The following is a 13983-nucleotide window of genomic DNA, read 5'->3' as shown; positions in this document are numbered from 1 at the left end:
AGGAAGAGCAGGAGGAAAAGATTAACATTAAACAGAGACATGAGGTGGGAGGGAAAGGGAGAGAAAAGGGAAATTGCATGGTAATGGAGGGAGACCCTCATTGTTATACAAAATTACATATAAGAGGTTGTGAGGGGAATGGGAAAAAAAACAAGGAGAGAAATGAATTACAGTAGATGGGGTAGAGAGAGAAGATGGGAGGGGAGGGGAGGGGGGATAGTAGAGGATAGGAAAGGTAGCAGAATACAACAGTTACTAATATGGCATTATGTAAAAATGTGGATGTGTAACCGATGTGATTCTGCAATCTTTGTAATGTTTTGAACAACCAATAAAAAAAATAAATAAATAAACTGTGTCCCATGTCTCAATTCAATCCTGAACTCCTCTATACCTGTCAGCTCAGATAAAACTCTATTTCAAATGCTGAGGAGAAATAAGAGTCTATGAATATATCTTACCACTCAGCATTTATATAAGTTTTAAAATTTCCATACATACCACTTATTAATTATGCTATAAACACCACTGCGAATGAAAAAAAAAACTATGTTGAAAATTATACTCCACCAGATCATCATCATAATAAATTCTGGAGAGATATGTAATAGAAAAAAGAATCTTAAGTGCTTCTACATTTTATTTCTTGTTTTAAAAATGAGACATAACTGTGGATGATAATCATGTTATTTTTGTAGGCTTCTATGTGTTTAAAATATTAAAAAGACTTTTTAAAGGGTAGAATGTGATGAAGTGAATAGGGAAATCCCAGTCATTTTTCAGAAGCAAGTGTTCAGAGACACAAAAGGGATAATTGAAGGCTTCAAAATGAAGAAAATGTCTTTTATAATTATTATTAATATTATTTTGGTGTTGAGATTTTAACCCAGGGGTATTTAGCCACTTAGCCATATCCCCAGTCCTTTTAAATATTTTATTTAGAGATATGATCTCGCTGAGTTGCAAAGTGTCTTGCTCAGTTGCTGAGGCTGGCTTTGAAGTCGGGATCCTCCTGCTTCAGCCTCCTGAGCCACTGGAAGTACAAGCATATGCCACCATGACCCACGAAGTCTTTTTTTTCAGATATTTGTAATTATACATAGGAGTTAAGTTCATACAGAAAAACTCATCCATGCACGGAAACTGATTTCAGTTCATGATGCCTTTTCCCTGCTGTTCCCCCTCCCTCCTCCCATTCTCCTTCCCCCTCCCATTTGCCTTCCTCTGTGTGACTAGATTTCCTTTGCTCATCTGTTAATGTTTATTTCATTGGTTCTTTATGTTATTCTTTCCTTCCCTTCCACTTTCCTGTAGAAATAGTTTTAATGCTAAGAATCCCTCTGTTATGTACATATCTCAGGACAGGAAACAATGTCAGTATCCATAAAAGATCCAGAATTTTTGGACATTACTCCCATGGGAATAGCTCTTTGGGGAAACCCGCCATCTTCTCCTGGTATAATTTATCCAAGGCTTCAGCTTGGGCCACTGTGAGGTGATTCTTCCAGTCCCCACAGATGCCTGGAAAAGATGAAGTAGACGCAGATCAGATCTAGGCATAGGTCTTAAGATGGAGACCTCCTCCCTGCTCTGTCAAGACAGCAGAGTGACCCCTGGGTCATTGGTGAGGCCTTCTCCTGCCTGGCCACCACACCCATTTCCACTTCTATCTGCCTGGAAAGTGTGTCCCGACTTTCCTCCCTTTTCAAATAAAGCTGTTCAGAATCCATACACAGTGAGGCTGGGTGTAAATCAGAAGATCTGGACTATAACTAATTCTGACCACTTGGGTTTGAGCACTTTGATGCAAGACAACAAAATTTCTGACCTAGATGATCAGAGCAGGTCACAACTAGTCTTTGTGCTTTTGGGCTTTCTCTGTGAGAAGTTCTTCTGCACATGGCACCATGTGGATCCATTGGCAGAGCCAGTGGCTCCCGTCACTTCTGGCTCAGAGACTCCCCAGGACTTCCAGTCTCCATCAGCCAAGTTCCCTGGTGATGTTGAGGCTCCAGGTGTAGGGTCCTTGTTGATTCACACTCCATCCTGGGACTGCCCATTGGCTCTCTGGGCTCCATGACACAGTCTTCTGATTCAGCCTCAAGCTTGCCAGGCTGCCCCCTCCTCAGGGTGTTTACCTTTCCTGCTCCTGACCCAGAGTGCTGTCCTAGCAGACACATGATGTCATGTCCGTTAGCCTAATTCAACTGTTGACTCCAGTGCAGTGACTCAGTGGGGCTCTCAGTTCTAACCATACAAATCCATCCTTGCTGAATTCACAGCAATGACCAAAATGATATGTTCTATGTATTTCCTTTTTGAATGTCCATACGGAATGCATGTCTCAAATATTAGGACACCAAAAAATTTTATAAACTGCATGATTTAACCCTTCAAGGAATGACATAGTATATGTTTAATAAATAATTGTTGAAAGAATCAATAAAGAATGAGTAATATACTAGCACAATACCCTGTTTTACAGAAAAGGTTTTACAAAATGCCCTGGCAGGATGACCCTGTGGGTAAGTGGTGGGGGTCAAATGGAAACTAAAGTTATGAACATAAGTCAGACCCTTTTCATCTACCTGCCTGGAAAGTGTGTCCTGATTTCCCTTCTCTCCCAAACCATCCTGCACAGAATCCCTAGGCAGTGATGCTGTCTATCAAATAAGAACACCTGCACTATAACTAACTGACCACTTCCTGTTTCAGAACCTTGCCCAAGCTATCAAAATTTCTGACCTAACTTATCAGACCAGATCACAACTAGTCCCTCTGCTTTTGGCCATTCTCTGTGAGAAGTTCTTCTGCATTTGGCACCATGTGGGTCCATTGCCAGATCCAGTGGCTCCAGTCCCTTGTGGCTCAGAGTCTCCCAGGACATCCACTCGCCTTCAGCCAAGTTCCCTGGTGCTTTGAGGCTCTAGGTGTAGGGTCCTTGTTGGTTGGGACTCCATCCTGGGACTGCCCATTTGCTCTCTCGGCTCCATGACACAGTCTTCTGATTCAGCTTCAGACTTGCCAGGCTGCCCCCTCCTCAGGGTGTTTACCTTTCCTGCTCCTGACCCCAGAGTGCTGTCCTAGCAGACACCTTCACCTCTGTCCATTGGCCTCACTCAAATGTTTACTCCATTGCAGTGACTCAGTGGGCTCTCAGCTCAGAACCCTACATCTCCATCCTCGTTCATAGCAATGATCAAACCTGAGATGTTCTGTGTACTTCCTTTTTGAATGTGCATAAGGTATGCACTTCTAACATATTAGGGTATGAAATCATTTTTACAAATTTCCTAAGAATTACTGCTTAAAGTAATGACATGATGACATATAAGTTCAGTAAATAATGTTTGAAAGGATAAAGTACAGAATGAGTAATATACTAGCATAATAGCCTGTTTTCCAGAGAAGAATTTTTTAGAAATGCACTGGTAGGGTTACCCTGTGGGAAAGTGGTTGTGGTGGAATGAAAGCTAAAGATATGGGCATAAGTCAAACACTTTATTCACTTGATTATAGCATTATTTTATGTGTCATATAAATTAGTTTTCACTTTTGAGACCAATTTCATTCATTAATAAAATTTATAACAATCTCTAAACTGTCATATGCATGTAAACAATACACTCAAATGAATATAAAGTAGCAGAATGTGTAATATGTAATTGTTATCCTATAACCACTTATCCGTACCCTATTTTCATTAGTGGCACCATCTTTACTGATTTCTTCTGCTAGGCCTGGGCTCTTCCACTGAGTCCCATCCCCAGCCCAGTGCTCTATTTTCTCTGTCTGTGCTCCAAGTTCAATGTGTGGCAGAAATCCTGACCTCTTAAATATCTTTTGAAGCATTTAGTATATTTATTCCATAATTTATCATTACAGATACCTGTGAACTGGAGAAATTTTAGAAAAGTAGGTTCTGTGAGTAGACATTTTCAATAGACTTGAATCCAAGGGTGGAGATATGATTCATCGGTCTGCACAGTAAGGAGGCCTTACCCTATCTCATAGCAAATGACCCACTCCTTACTTTCTGCTGGTTGGTCTTTGTAGATCTCTTTATTTAGGGCAGTTCTCTATGTTAAGTCACCAGTGGAGTAGCCCCAAAACAACCATCTTCAAAATAACCCTCCTCTCCAAGACTGAATCAACTTTCTCCAAGTGCCTACAGCCCATCCCAGGACCATGAAAACATTTTTTTTTTTGCCATAAAAGGCACATGCAAAGCTTTCTGGGCTATGAATCATTTCAAGTTGATGTATTCAAATACCTTCACTCTGGGTGTAGGGTGGTAAACATAGAAGGCCTTCCACGTGTTTCCATACATTCTGAAAACAGAGAAGTTACCTTTTCTTGTAATTTTGAAATCCTTAAGAGAATTCTTCAAGCAACATTTCAAGATTGCACATCTTGTTTTCCTTCATGACTTGGAAGGAGCTGTTCTTGAGGACTGAGTCCAGTTCTTCTGGATTTAGCTTCTTTCCCAGGAACTGACAGATCCTCTCTATGGTGCTTCTTGGGTCCTACAATGTGAACAATCAAGAGTGAGGCTCTTAAGGGAAAGAAAGCAGACATGGGAAATTGGAACAGAAGTGTTAGGAGGGGTGTGGGGGAGAAAGAGGAGTGGAGTGATATCAAAATAAGAAAAGACTGAAATGGATGCCGGATGGAGGGAGAAAGAGAAAGGGGCCAAGAAGAGGGGTGTGAAGTGTGTGTGTGACGTGAAGATTGGGGTGCATTTCCTAGAGAGGTTGAGTTTAGGACACCCCAAAGGCAGGCGTTGGGATTTCAAGATAAGGCAAGGAGATAAATCTCCCAAAGATTAATCCTTACACCCAATGATACTGTGTTTCTTAACTGACACTTGGATAACACATAGGGCTTTAAAATATCTCCCTAAACTTGACCCCAGGATTATTGATGTATATTCCTGGAAGATCACACCAAGGAAATAGGTCTTCATAAGAAGAAACAATTTGCTTGAAATCCTAGACCTTCCTCCTAGGATGATAGTGCTTTTTATTAGTTTTTTTCCCCATGAGCCTCAGGCATTATATAAAAAAGACACACAACTGTGTCAATAATTTACAAAGAGTGTTGAGTGATTTGAGAGGAAAATTACAGGGACATGTGGGAGCTTGCTGCTGAGGTGGCTGAAGGTGGCATCAAGGCCCTTGGTGAGAAATGACTTCATGCTGAGAACCCAGCAGAACAGGAAGCAGCTGCAGGAAGGTGAGCAGGGTCCTTTCTCCAGGCGAAGCAGATGCCTGAGCCTGTGGCACCTTCTCTGTCCCCAAGACACACTCAGAGGCTAAGTGTTTTCTAAAGGTCTGTTCACTCTTCTACTTTTTTTTTTGTTTTTCATTTTTTACCACTTCTGAAAAAGCTTCTAGAAATGTTAAAGCTTTCAGTTACATATGGACCTATTAAACTCACACAGAGCACTGGGCATTTTTGTGCAGTTTATGTGACATTTTTCTGCTCTAGCAGAAAAATAAAGTTAGAATAAGTACCTATTTAATGTGTAACAATCCAATCAGTATAAGTGGCATATCTACAAACTCAGGTAGACATTATTTACTTAGTTTGGAACATTCAAAATCCTCTCCATTTGCTGTTTTGAAATGTATGATTGATCACTGTTCTCCACAGTCACCACACTGTGCTACAGATCATCGGAAGTCATTGCGTTACCCAGCTGTACCCTGTACCCACCCACCAGGGCTGAGTACCATCTGCAGGCCTTTCTTGTTACTCCAGCCGCTGACCCCCCACAATAGCCACGCAGTAGTGACTTCTCACATTCACCTCACCTCATCAGTCAAGGGGAGAAGCCAGAGAGGAGAACACAACTCTGGGATTTAATGCTTTCTGCCCAGTCTCTTCTGATGACTAGGTTTGGTGACCATCATAAGTCCTGAATGCAGAAACCTTGGCAGCCCCAGGTGATAGCATAAGCCGTGGCCCTCAGCTTTTGTGTGTAGAAGGGTTCTATAGACTCGTCAAATGCAATAAACTGGAAGACATGAAGAAAGCTTGGGGATGGTGAAGCAGAAGCACAGCAAGGGAGACCAAGCTTTCATATATTTTTGGTGACCTCCAAGAGGCTGCACTTTGACAGCCTCTTGGTGGAGTGGAGACAATGAGGACCTGGGATGTCGGAGGGAGAAGGATGGTGTGGAGCTGACAGGCACTGACTATGAGAGGGGGCTCACCTTCTGCAGCTCTTCATAACTCAGCAGCAGGACGTTCTCCCTGTCTCTCATGGACATCCAGCCACGAATGTGCTCGAACCATGATCCATAGGCCACTGCGGGGCAGGCACAGGGGGTGCAGGTTACATACTACCAGGGGCTGGGCTGTCCCTGTCACTCTTCACTCCCTGACAGCTGGATTCATGTACAATCGAACAATCCTCCTCAAACTAGGTAGTGAAATAGAGAGAGGGACCATTCCTGAATTCATTCTATGAAACCATATCATACTGTTACCCAACCCAGACAAAGACACATCGAGTAAGAAAACAACATGAACACAGACACAAAAAGATGTATTAAATATCAGCAAATCATATTCTACATGAAGATTATAACACAACACATTGTGTTCACACTTTAAGATTATACATCACAACATGTTGATTTCATTCCAGGGATGTAAAGTTGGGTAACATATGCAAATCTATAAATATATTTCCCCATATCAATAATATTTGCCTTGACAGAGGAACTTGACTGAGCATAATAAAGGCTATATGTGACAAACCCAAAGCCAATATCATACTAAATCGGAAAAAAAACTGGAAGCATTTCTATTAAAATCAAATACAAGGCAAGGATGTCCACTCACACCACTCCCATTCAATGGAGTTCTTGAAACTCAGGCCAGATAAGTCAGGCAAGAGAAGGGAAATCAAATATTCATAGGTAGAAAAGAAAGAAGCCAAATTATCAGTGTTTGCAAATGATATGATGTTATGCTTTGAAGACCCAAAAAGTTCTCTACAAAAACAGTTCTAGAACTGATAACAAAATTCAGCAAAGTTGCAGGATGCAACATTCATATACAAAAATTCAGAACTTTTGTTTGTATCAATGATGAACCTACTGAGGAAGAAATCAGGACCACAATTCCATTCAGAAGGGCCTCAAAATAAACCTAGGTAGCTGGATGTGGTGGTGCACTCCTGTAATCCCAGCAGCTTGTGAGGCTGAGGCAGGAGGATTGTGAGTTCAAAAGATAGTCTCAACAATTTAATGAGTCCCTGTGTAACTCAGTGAAACTCTGTCTCTAAATAAAATATAAAAACAAAGGGTTAGGGATGTGGCTCAGTGGGTTACATCATGGGTAACACACACACAAACAAATACAAACAACAACCACAAAATCCTAGGAATAATCTCTCCAAAGAGGTGAAAGACCTCTTACAATGAAAATCATAGAAGACTGAAGGAAAACACTTGAAGACAGTGTAACGTAAAAAGTCCTTCCATGTTCTTATATAGGCAGAACCAGAGTGGCCACATTACCAAAAAATCTACAGACTCAGTGTAATCTCCGTCATATTCCAATGATATTCTTCAAAAAAATATAAGAAACAGTTCTCAAATTTGAATGATAAATAAAAGACTAAGCTTAGCCAAAGTCGTTCTGAGCCATGATGAAGTGCTGGGGATGTGGCACTTAACTGGCACCTGAGAGCCCCGGTGTGTTCCCAATGCCGAATAGTAACAGGAGTAATGCTGAAGTCATCCCATCTCCCACTATCAGATCACGCTACAGGGGTACAGTATCCAGAAAGGCACTAATATCAAAACAGACACCTAGATCAATTGAATACAATAGAAGACACAGAGGCAAATACTTAAGGACAGAGTCATTTGATCCTTAACAAAGACACCAAAAGTAAATATTGGGAAAACACAGCCTGTTTAATAAACGGGGCTTGGAAAACTGAATATCTACATGTGGAAGATGAAGCTAAATCCTGCACAAGAGTCAAGTCAAAGTGGGCTAAAATTTATAGAAATTAGACCATAAACACGGTAACTATTGTAGAAGATATGGAGCCTACACTCCAGCATATAGGTGCAGGCGTGACTTCCTATAAGACTCCTAGTGTTCAGGAAAGGAAACCAAGAATTGATGAATGGAATGACATCAAGTTAAAAAGCTTCCACCCAGCAAAGAAGAGGTGGCCTACAGGTTGGGAGAAAATTTCTGCCTCTTTGACAGAGATTAACATCCAGCATCTATAAAGAACTCAAAAAATCACAACACCCCAAACCAAATAACCCAATCAATAGATGAATAACTGAATAATCATTTCACAAATGGAGGAATACAATGGCCAATAATTAGAATGACAAAAATTTCAACATCTTTAACAATGAGAGAAAAGCAAATCCAAGCTACATGAGATTGCATCTCACTCCAGTTAGAATGGCAATCATCAAGAACACAAATACTAATAAGTGCTGGTGGGAATGTGAATGAAAAGGAACACTTACACAGTCTTGGGATTGGAAATTAGAACAACCATCATGGAAATCAGTGTGGAGTTTCCTCAAAAGAGTAGGAATGGAACCACCATATGACCCAGTCATAGAACTCCTTGGTATTTATCCAAAAGAATGAAAGTCTGCACACTATCGCAGTACAGCACACCTATGTTGATGCCAGTTCAACCCACAGCAGCTAAGTTAGGGAACCAGCCTAGGTGTCCCCTGACTGATGAATGGATGAAGAACATGAGGTCCATGTACACGATGGATTTTACTCAGTCATAAAGAAGAGCTAAATTATGCCATTTGCAGGAAAATGGGTGGAACTGGAGATCAGAATGTTAATTGAAAGAAGCCAGACTCACAGAGTCATGGGTTGTCTGTTTTCTCTCATATGTGGAAAAAGAATAAAATAGGGTTACCACAAAATTAGGAGAAAGAACAGTAGAGTAGAGGAAGCAGAATTATATGTCACAGAACACTCACCGTTTCCTTCCATGAACCACTGAAAATACTGTTCCACTGACTCTGGTTTCGTAGAAACATGTGTCATAGTCCAAAAATAATAACCTGACACAAGAACATCTTTGGGATTTCTCATGATATATATCACCTTAAATTAAGGAAAAATGAGAGAAAGAAAAATTAGTCTGAATCAGTCATTTCCCACCTTGATATTAATCTTCACCCAGGCAGTTCTTACTTAGTCTTGATTAAAAATCAATGGGTGGGCTGGGGATGTGGCTCAAGCGGTAGCGCGCTCGAGTGGCATGCGTGAAGCCTGGGTTCGATCCTCAGCACCACATACAAACAAAGATGTTGTGTCCGCCAAAAACTAAAAAATAAATATTAAAAAATTCTCTCTCTCTCTCTTTAAAAAAATCAGTGGGTTCCTTTCATGAATTAGTTATAGCATTCATTAATCAAATACTTTAACATTCCTTTTTCTATATTCATGTGCTAGGAATAGAAGAAGAATAGCTTTTCTCTTCATTCTGGGATATTAGTCTACTTAACATGGGAAGCTGCTGGATAGCTTTAAATGGTAAGTGGTGAGGTATGTGTATGCTTTCCCATAATCATCAACAGCAGAATGGATTAATAAATTATAGTATATTCAGATTTATGACAATACACAGTCATTCACACAGTCAAGACCCTATAGGAATCTCACCGATATTACATTCATATACCAGGAATGTATTTGTGCAAAATTCAAGAATAAGCAAAAGTAATCTGTAGTTAAAGTACAGGGAGTGTTTCCCTCAGGGGATGGACCCTGTTTGGTAGAAGGGGCCTGGAAGACTTTCTGGATGGTAGAAATGTCTGGTCCGGATGATAGTTGCCCAACTGTGTACTTAGGTGCATAAGAGGCTGGTGTTTAAGATTAGAGATCACACACACACACACGCACACACACACAGGCACCACTTGGTACTGGAACATCAGAATTTGACTTTGTATTTGCACTGACTCTCTTTGTGTTGTTACTAGAGGTCTCGTATCACCTTAGGCCTGAGTTTACTCAAGCTGAGGTTAATAAACCCAACAGAAGACATGGAAATAGGTCTATTTGGACAACCTCACCATCTGGAACTTTATTACATTTCCAAGGCAGGAGAATATTATCTAGGTTTCCTGGTGTTTTTAAAATAAAAACATGAAACATTCAGAAGTCAACACACACCTTAAGAAAGGATGTTTCTAAATTTAGTCTTTGGCATGTTAGATCTTGGATATCCACTGTCTGTGCTGATCATCCATCAGCCATGGGGAGGCTGGAGTGACTGCTGATCACAGAGCACACACAGTGATGTGTAGTGGGCTGCTGTGGTTAGACAGCTGGCCACAACCCCTGAGCAGTCCCCTGGATTTATGCAGTTATCAATGTATGCGCACTCTCCTCCCTATATGGGCAACACTGATTGGGTGCTTCCACCTACCTGGCAGGAGAGTTTTATTGAATTAATATGGGTAAACATATACAGGAGCTTCCAAGATGGGAAACTCTAGAGTAAATGCAGTTATAAATTCAGGTTGAACATAAGAAGTGGTTTTCTAAGTTTCCGACATTAGCCAGTCACTTTACCCTGAATTCAGGGTAGGCTAATTTGTGGAATGGTCCACATCCTTGTACTCAAGTGTGGTCTGAGTTGTGGCCACATTACCTCACCTAATGTCTAATAACCTCAGGTCTCACCCAACCTACCCAATGAGTAGACACCCAGAAAGATACAGGAATTATCTGGGCACATGGAAGGGCAAAAACATTGATAAAACTTTAGGAACTGACCTTGGCCTTGGACGTGAACAAAGATGTAGGGAAGAGATGGAAGGGGAGGTGAGAGGCTAGGAGTCTTGGGCCCTCTCTCTCCTTTAACAATTTAGAACCCCTATTTGACTCTAACCAGGGTGATCGTTCCCAGATTGGCACAGACTGAATCCACTTGGTGTCCCCTTTGGAGTGAATCAGGCAGAGAATTTCAATCACCCAGTGACTTCCTAGATAAGGAAGGAAAAACTGATGGTCACTCATTTCAACATGACTTGTGAACAAAAAATTATGATAAAATACCTAACATACACTTTACCATTATACCCATTTAAAGCATGCACTCAAGTATGCTAAGCAGCATTAAGCACATTCTTATTGTTGCTCAGCCAATGTCAAGAATCATTTCTTCTTGAAAAACTGGAACTCTCTGCTTATTAACTACATATCCCTACTTATTCCATCACTCGGTTCTTGGAACTCACCATTGGAATTTCTGTTTATATGAACTTCACTATACTAGATATTTTGCACCAATGGAATCATATAGTATTTGTCCTTTTGTGTTCAACTTATTGCATTTAGCTTGATGCTCTCAATATTAATCTATGTGTAGAAGGTGTCAGACTATTCTTCCTTCTTAAGGCTGAATCATATTACATTGTGTCAACATGTCACATTTTGTTTATGCATTCATCTATGAATGGATTTTAGCTTGCTTCCTCCTCTTGGCTCTTTGCTGGTATCCTTTTAATATGTTATCACTCCCTGTGGGGCAAGTGCATGGAGTACTGCACACACGGCATACATTAAGGGTGTCTGAGTGGCAGGCCACTCCCCTTCTGTTTGGCATGTGAGCGTCAGGCCTCTTGCTCTGTAGGCACAGCCCTGGGCGTGAGGCCATGTGTTGTAGTCCCTGTGCTTGCTCCATGGCTGACTCCTTGATTGGTTGCTGCAAGATCAGTTAGCGGAAATTGCATTGCGCATCTGAGTGGCAGGCCACTCCCCTGTGCTGGGTGTGTGAGCGGCAGGCTGCTTACCCTGTAGGCACAGCCCTGGGCATGAGGCCATGTGTTGCAGTCCCTGTGCTTGCTCCATAGTCCACTCCTCAATTGGTTGCTGCAAGGGCAGTTAGCAGACATTGCATTGGTGGCTGCCTGTAATCTGCTTAGCTACTGCCTGAGTATATATACTTGGTAACTGCACAATAAAATCAGACCTGCTTCCTGCTTGGTCTCCAGAGGTTCTGATTATTGACTCTGCAACCACACTCTTCTCTACCCTGTTCCATGGACCTCCTTGCTGGATGAGAGAGAGACCCCATGAAATTCCCCTTGACTCTTCAGCCCCATGCCTCTTCCAATGACATTGGCCTCAATCCTCACCCCTGCAATGCTCCTGTCCCTACTCCTATAGTCCTCATAGTCCCTTGAAATTTCCAGGCTCATTTCTGATTTCCAGCCATCACCCATGCTTCTTATCCTACTCTAAATTATCCCTCTTCACCTCATGACCTCGATTTCAGTCTTTTTTATCTCTATTTAGCTACTATTTTGCTATTAGATGTTCATGGGTCATGCTTTTCCACCCACTTCTGCCAGGCAACCACACACAAATGCCTCAATCTGCTTAGGATTCACTCCCATATCTCCCTCTAATAACTTAGATGATCCTTGCTCAGCATTACACCACTCTGCACTAGTCTGAATTGAAGTGGCCTGGGACACTACCCTTCCTCCCCAAGCAGGGCTCACTGGCAGGTACAGCACATGCCACCCCTCTGCTGAGTAAGCGAAGAACGCAGCCATTGCCTTTCCCATTGATGGTCCCTGTCCTGTTTCCTTACCTGATTTGGGGTAGGTCACCAATACTGTGTCTTCATCCTTTATCACAAACTGAGCACATGCTTCTTTCAAAACTTCATAGCTGTAACCAACCACAGGGAAAGGTAACCCTTCAAACCACAAGTAGCCATCTGTCATGGTGATGAGCTCTCTGTGTGAGGTGCAGGGGTTCAAGCTGTATCCACCATTGGATGTTGGGGGAGGTACTGGGAGACTGGACTTTGAAGTAAAGTCAAATAAATTATTAACTTTTTTGAGTTATCAAATTAACTGGTTTTAAAAACAAATTGTGACTGGTGGTCCAAAGTTTCATTGTATTCAGCAATTTTGGACTCATTCATAAAACATGAAGATCAGGATCTGAGCAACAGTTCACAGCAGGACTCCACAGCACATGCTGCAAAAAAAAAAAAAAAAGCCACTGATGAATCCATGGGACCTAAAGAAATCCATAATTTTATTTTTATTTGCATTTTGAGCAATTTTCAAAAGAGGAGTTTACATGCGACCAATAGATACAGTGTTCAAATAGTAGCCTGGAGGGACATTGAGGAACCGTGGACTGAAAACCCTTTGGGTCTAAAGGATAAGAACCTGTTTTGGAGTCAGCAGATATTGGGGTGGGCTCTATCTGAACTCCAGGGTCCTGTCCTCCCTTACCTTCTGATTAACATGTGGGAATGGGTTTCAAGATTCAGGATTTAGAGACTGAGATAAGAGAATTTTCATATCTACCACATCAAAAGTATATCAAAGCTCTGTTTTATTCTTGGTCTAGCACTTTCAGTTTTCAGTGGATTCTGGGAGTCAAAATCTTCCCATGTTCAATCAACGTGCCCACTCAGGGGGGCCCATAAATAGCAATCTAATGATTCCAGGAATGCTTAAAGAAACACCTACATTCTTATCAGTTCCCCATGGGCTTCTGTCAGCTAAAATTAAAACTATCTAATGAATGATGTAAACCCCACATTAAAGGCATTATAGGCAATGGTGTTACATCTAGAATATTTGATAATCAGGAGCAACAACACTTTCCACATTTCCTGTTAATTCTTGATTGTGTTAATAGACAGAGCACATGTGTATTAAATTAGTAGCTGTTGTCACTGAGTATAAATCTGACATATCCACAGACTGTTGTGTGCATTTTGGGGAGAATCACCAAAAATTAGTGCATGAGTACTATTCTGGGTGAAAGAAAAGAGGAATTGAATCAGGAAAATATTCAGGGGGATATATGTGCTCTGGAGAGAAGTAACACTGTGAACAAGGAACTAATATATACAAAAAAGAAACAAGAGAGTACCTGTAAATATGTACAACTTTATGTGTCAATTTTTAAAATAAAAATAAATTT

General features: G+C 41.2%; 1 pseudogene; it reads right to left on the bottom strand.

Annotated features, from left to right (window-relative positions):
* Positions 1-1404: 1404 nt before the first annotated feature.
* On the bottom strand, positions 1405-13702 carry LOC107151304 (annotated as a pseudogene).
* Between the last annotated feature and the right edge of the window lie 281 nt (positions 13703-13983).

The sequence above is a fragment of the Marmota marmota genome, unplaced genomic scaffold (genome assembly GCF_001458135.2).
Source record: "Marmota marmota marmota unplaced genomic scaffold, marMar, whole genome shotgun sequence".
Lineage (NCBI taxonomy): Eukaryota > Metazoa > Chordata > Mammalia > Rodentia > Sciuridae > Marmota > Marmota marmota.
Note: the sequence above shows the minus strand (reverse complement) of the source record. Positions and strands in the feature narration are given on the sequence as shown.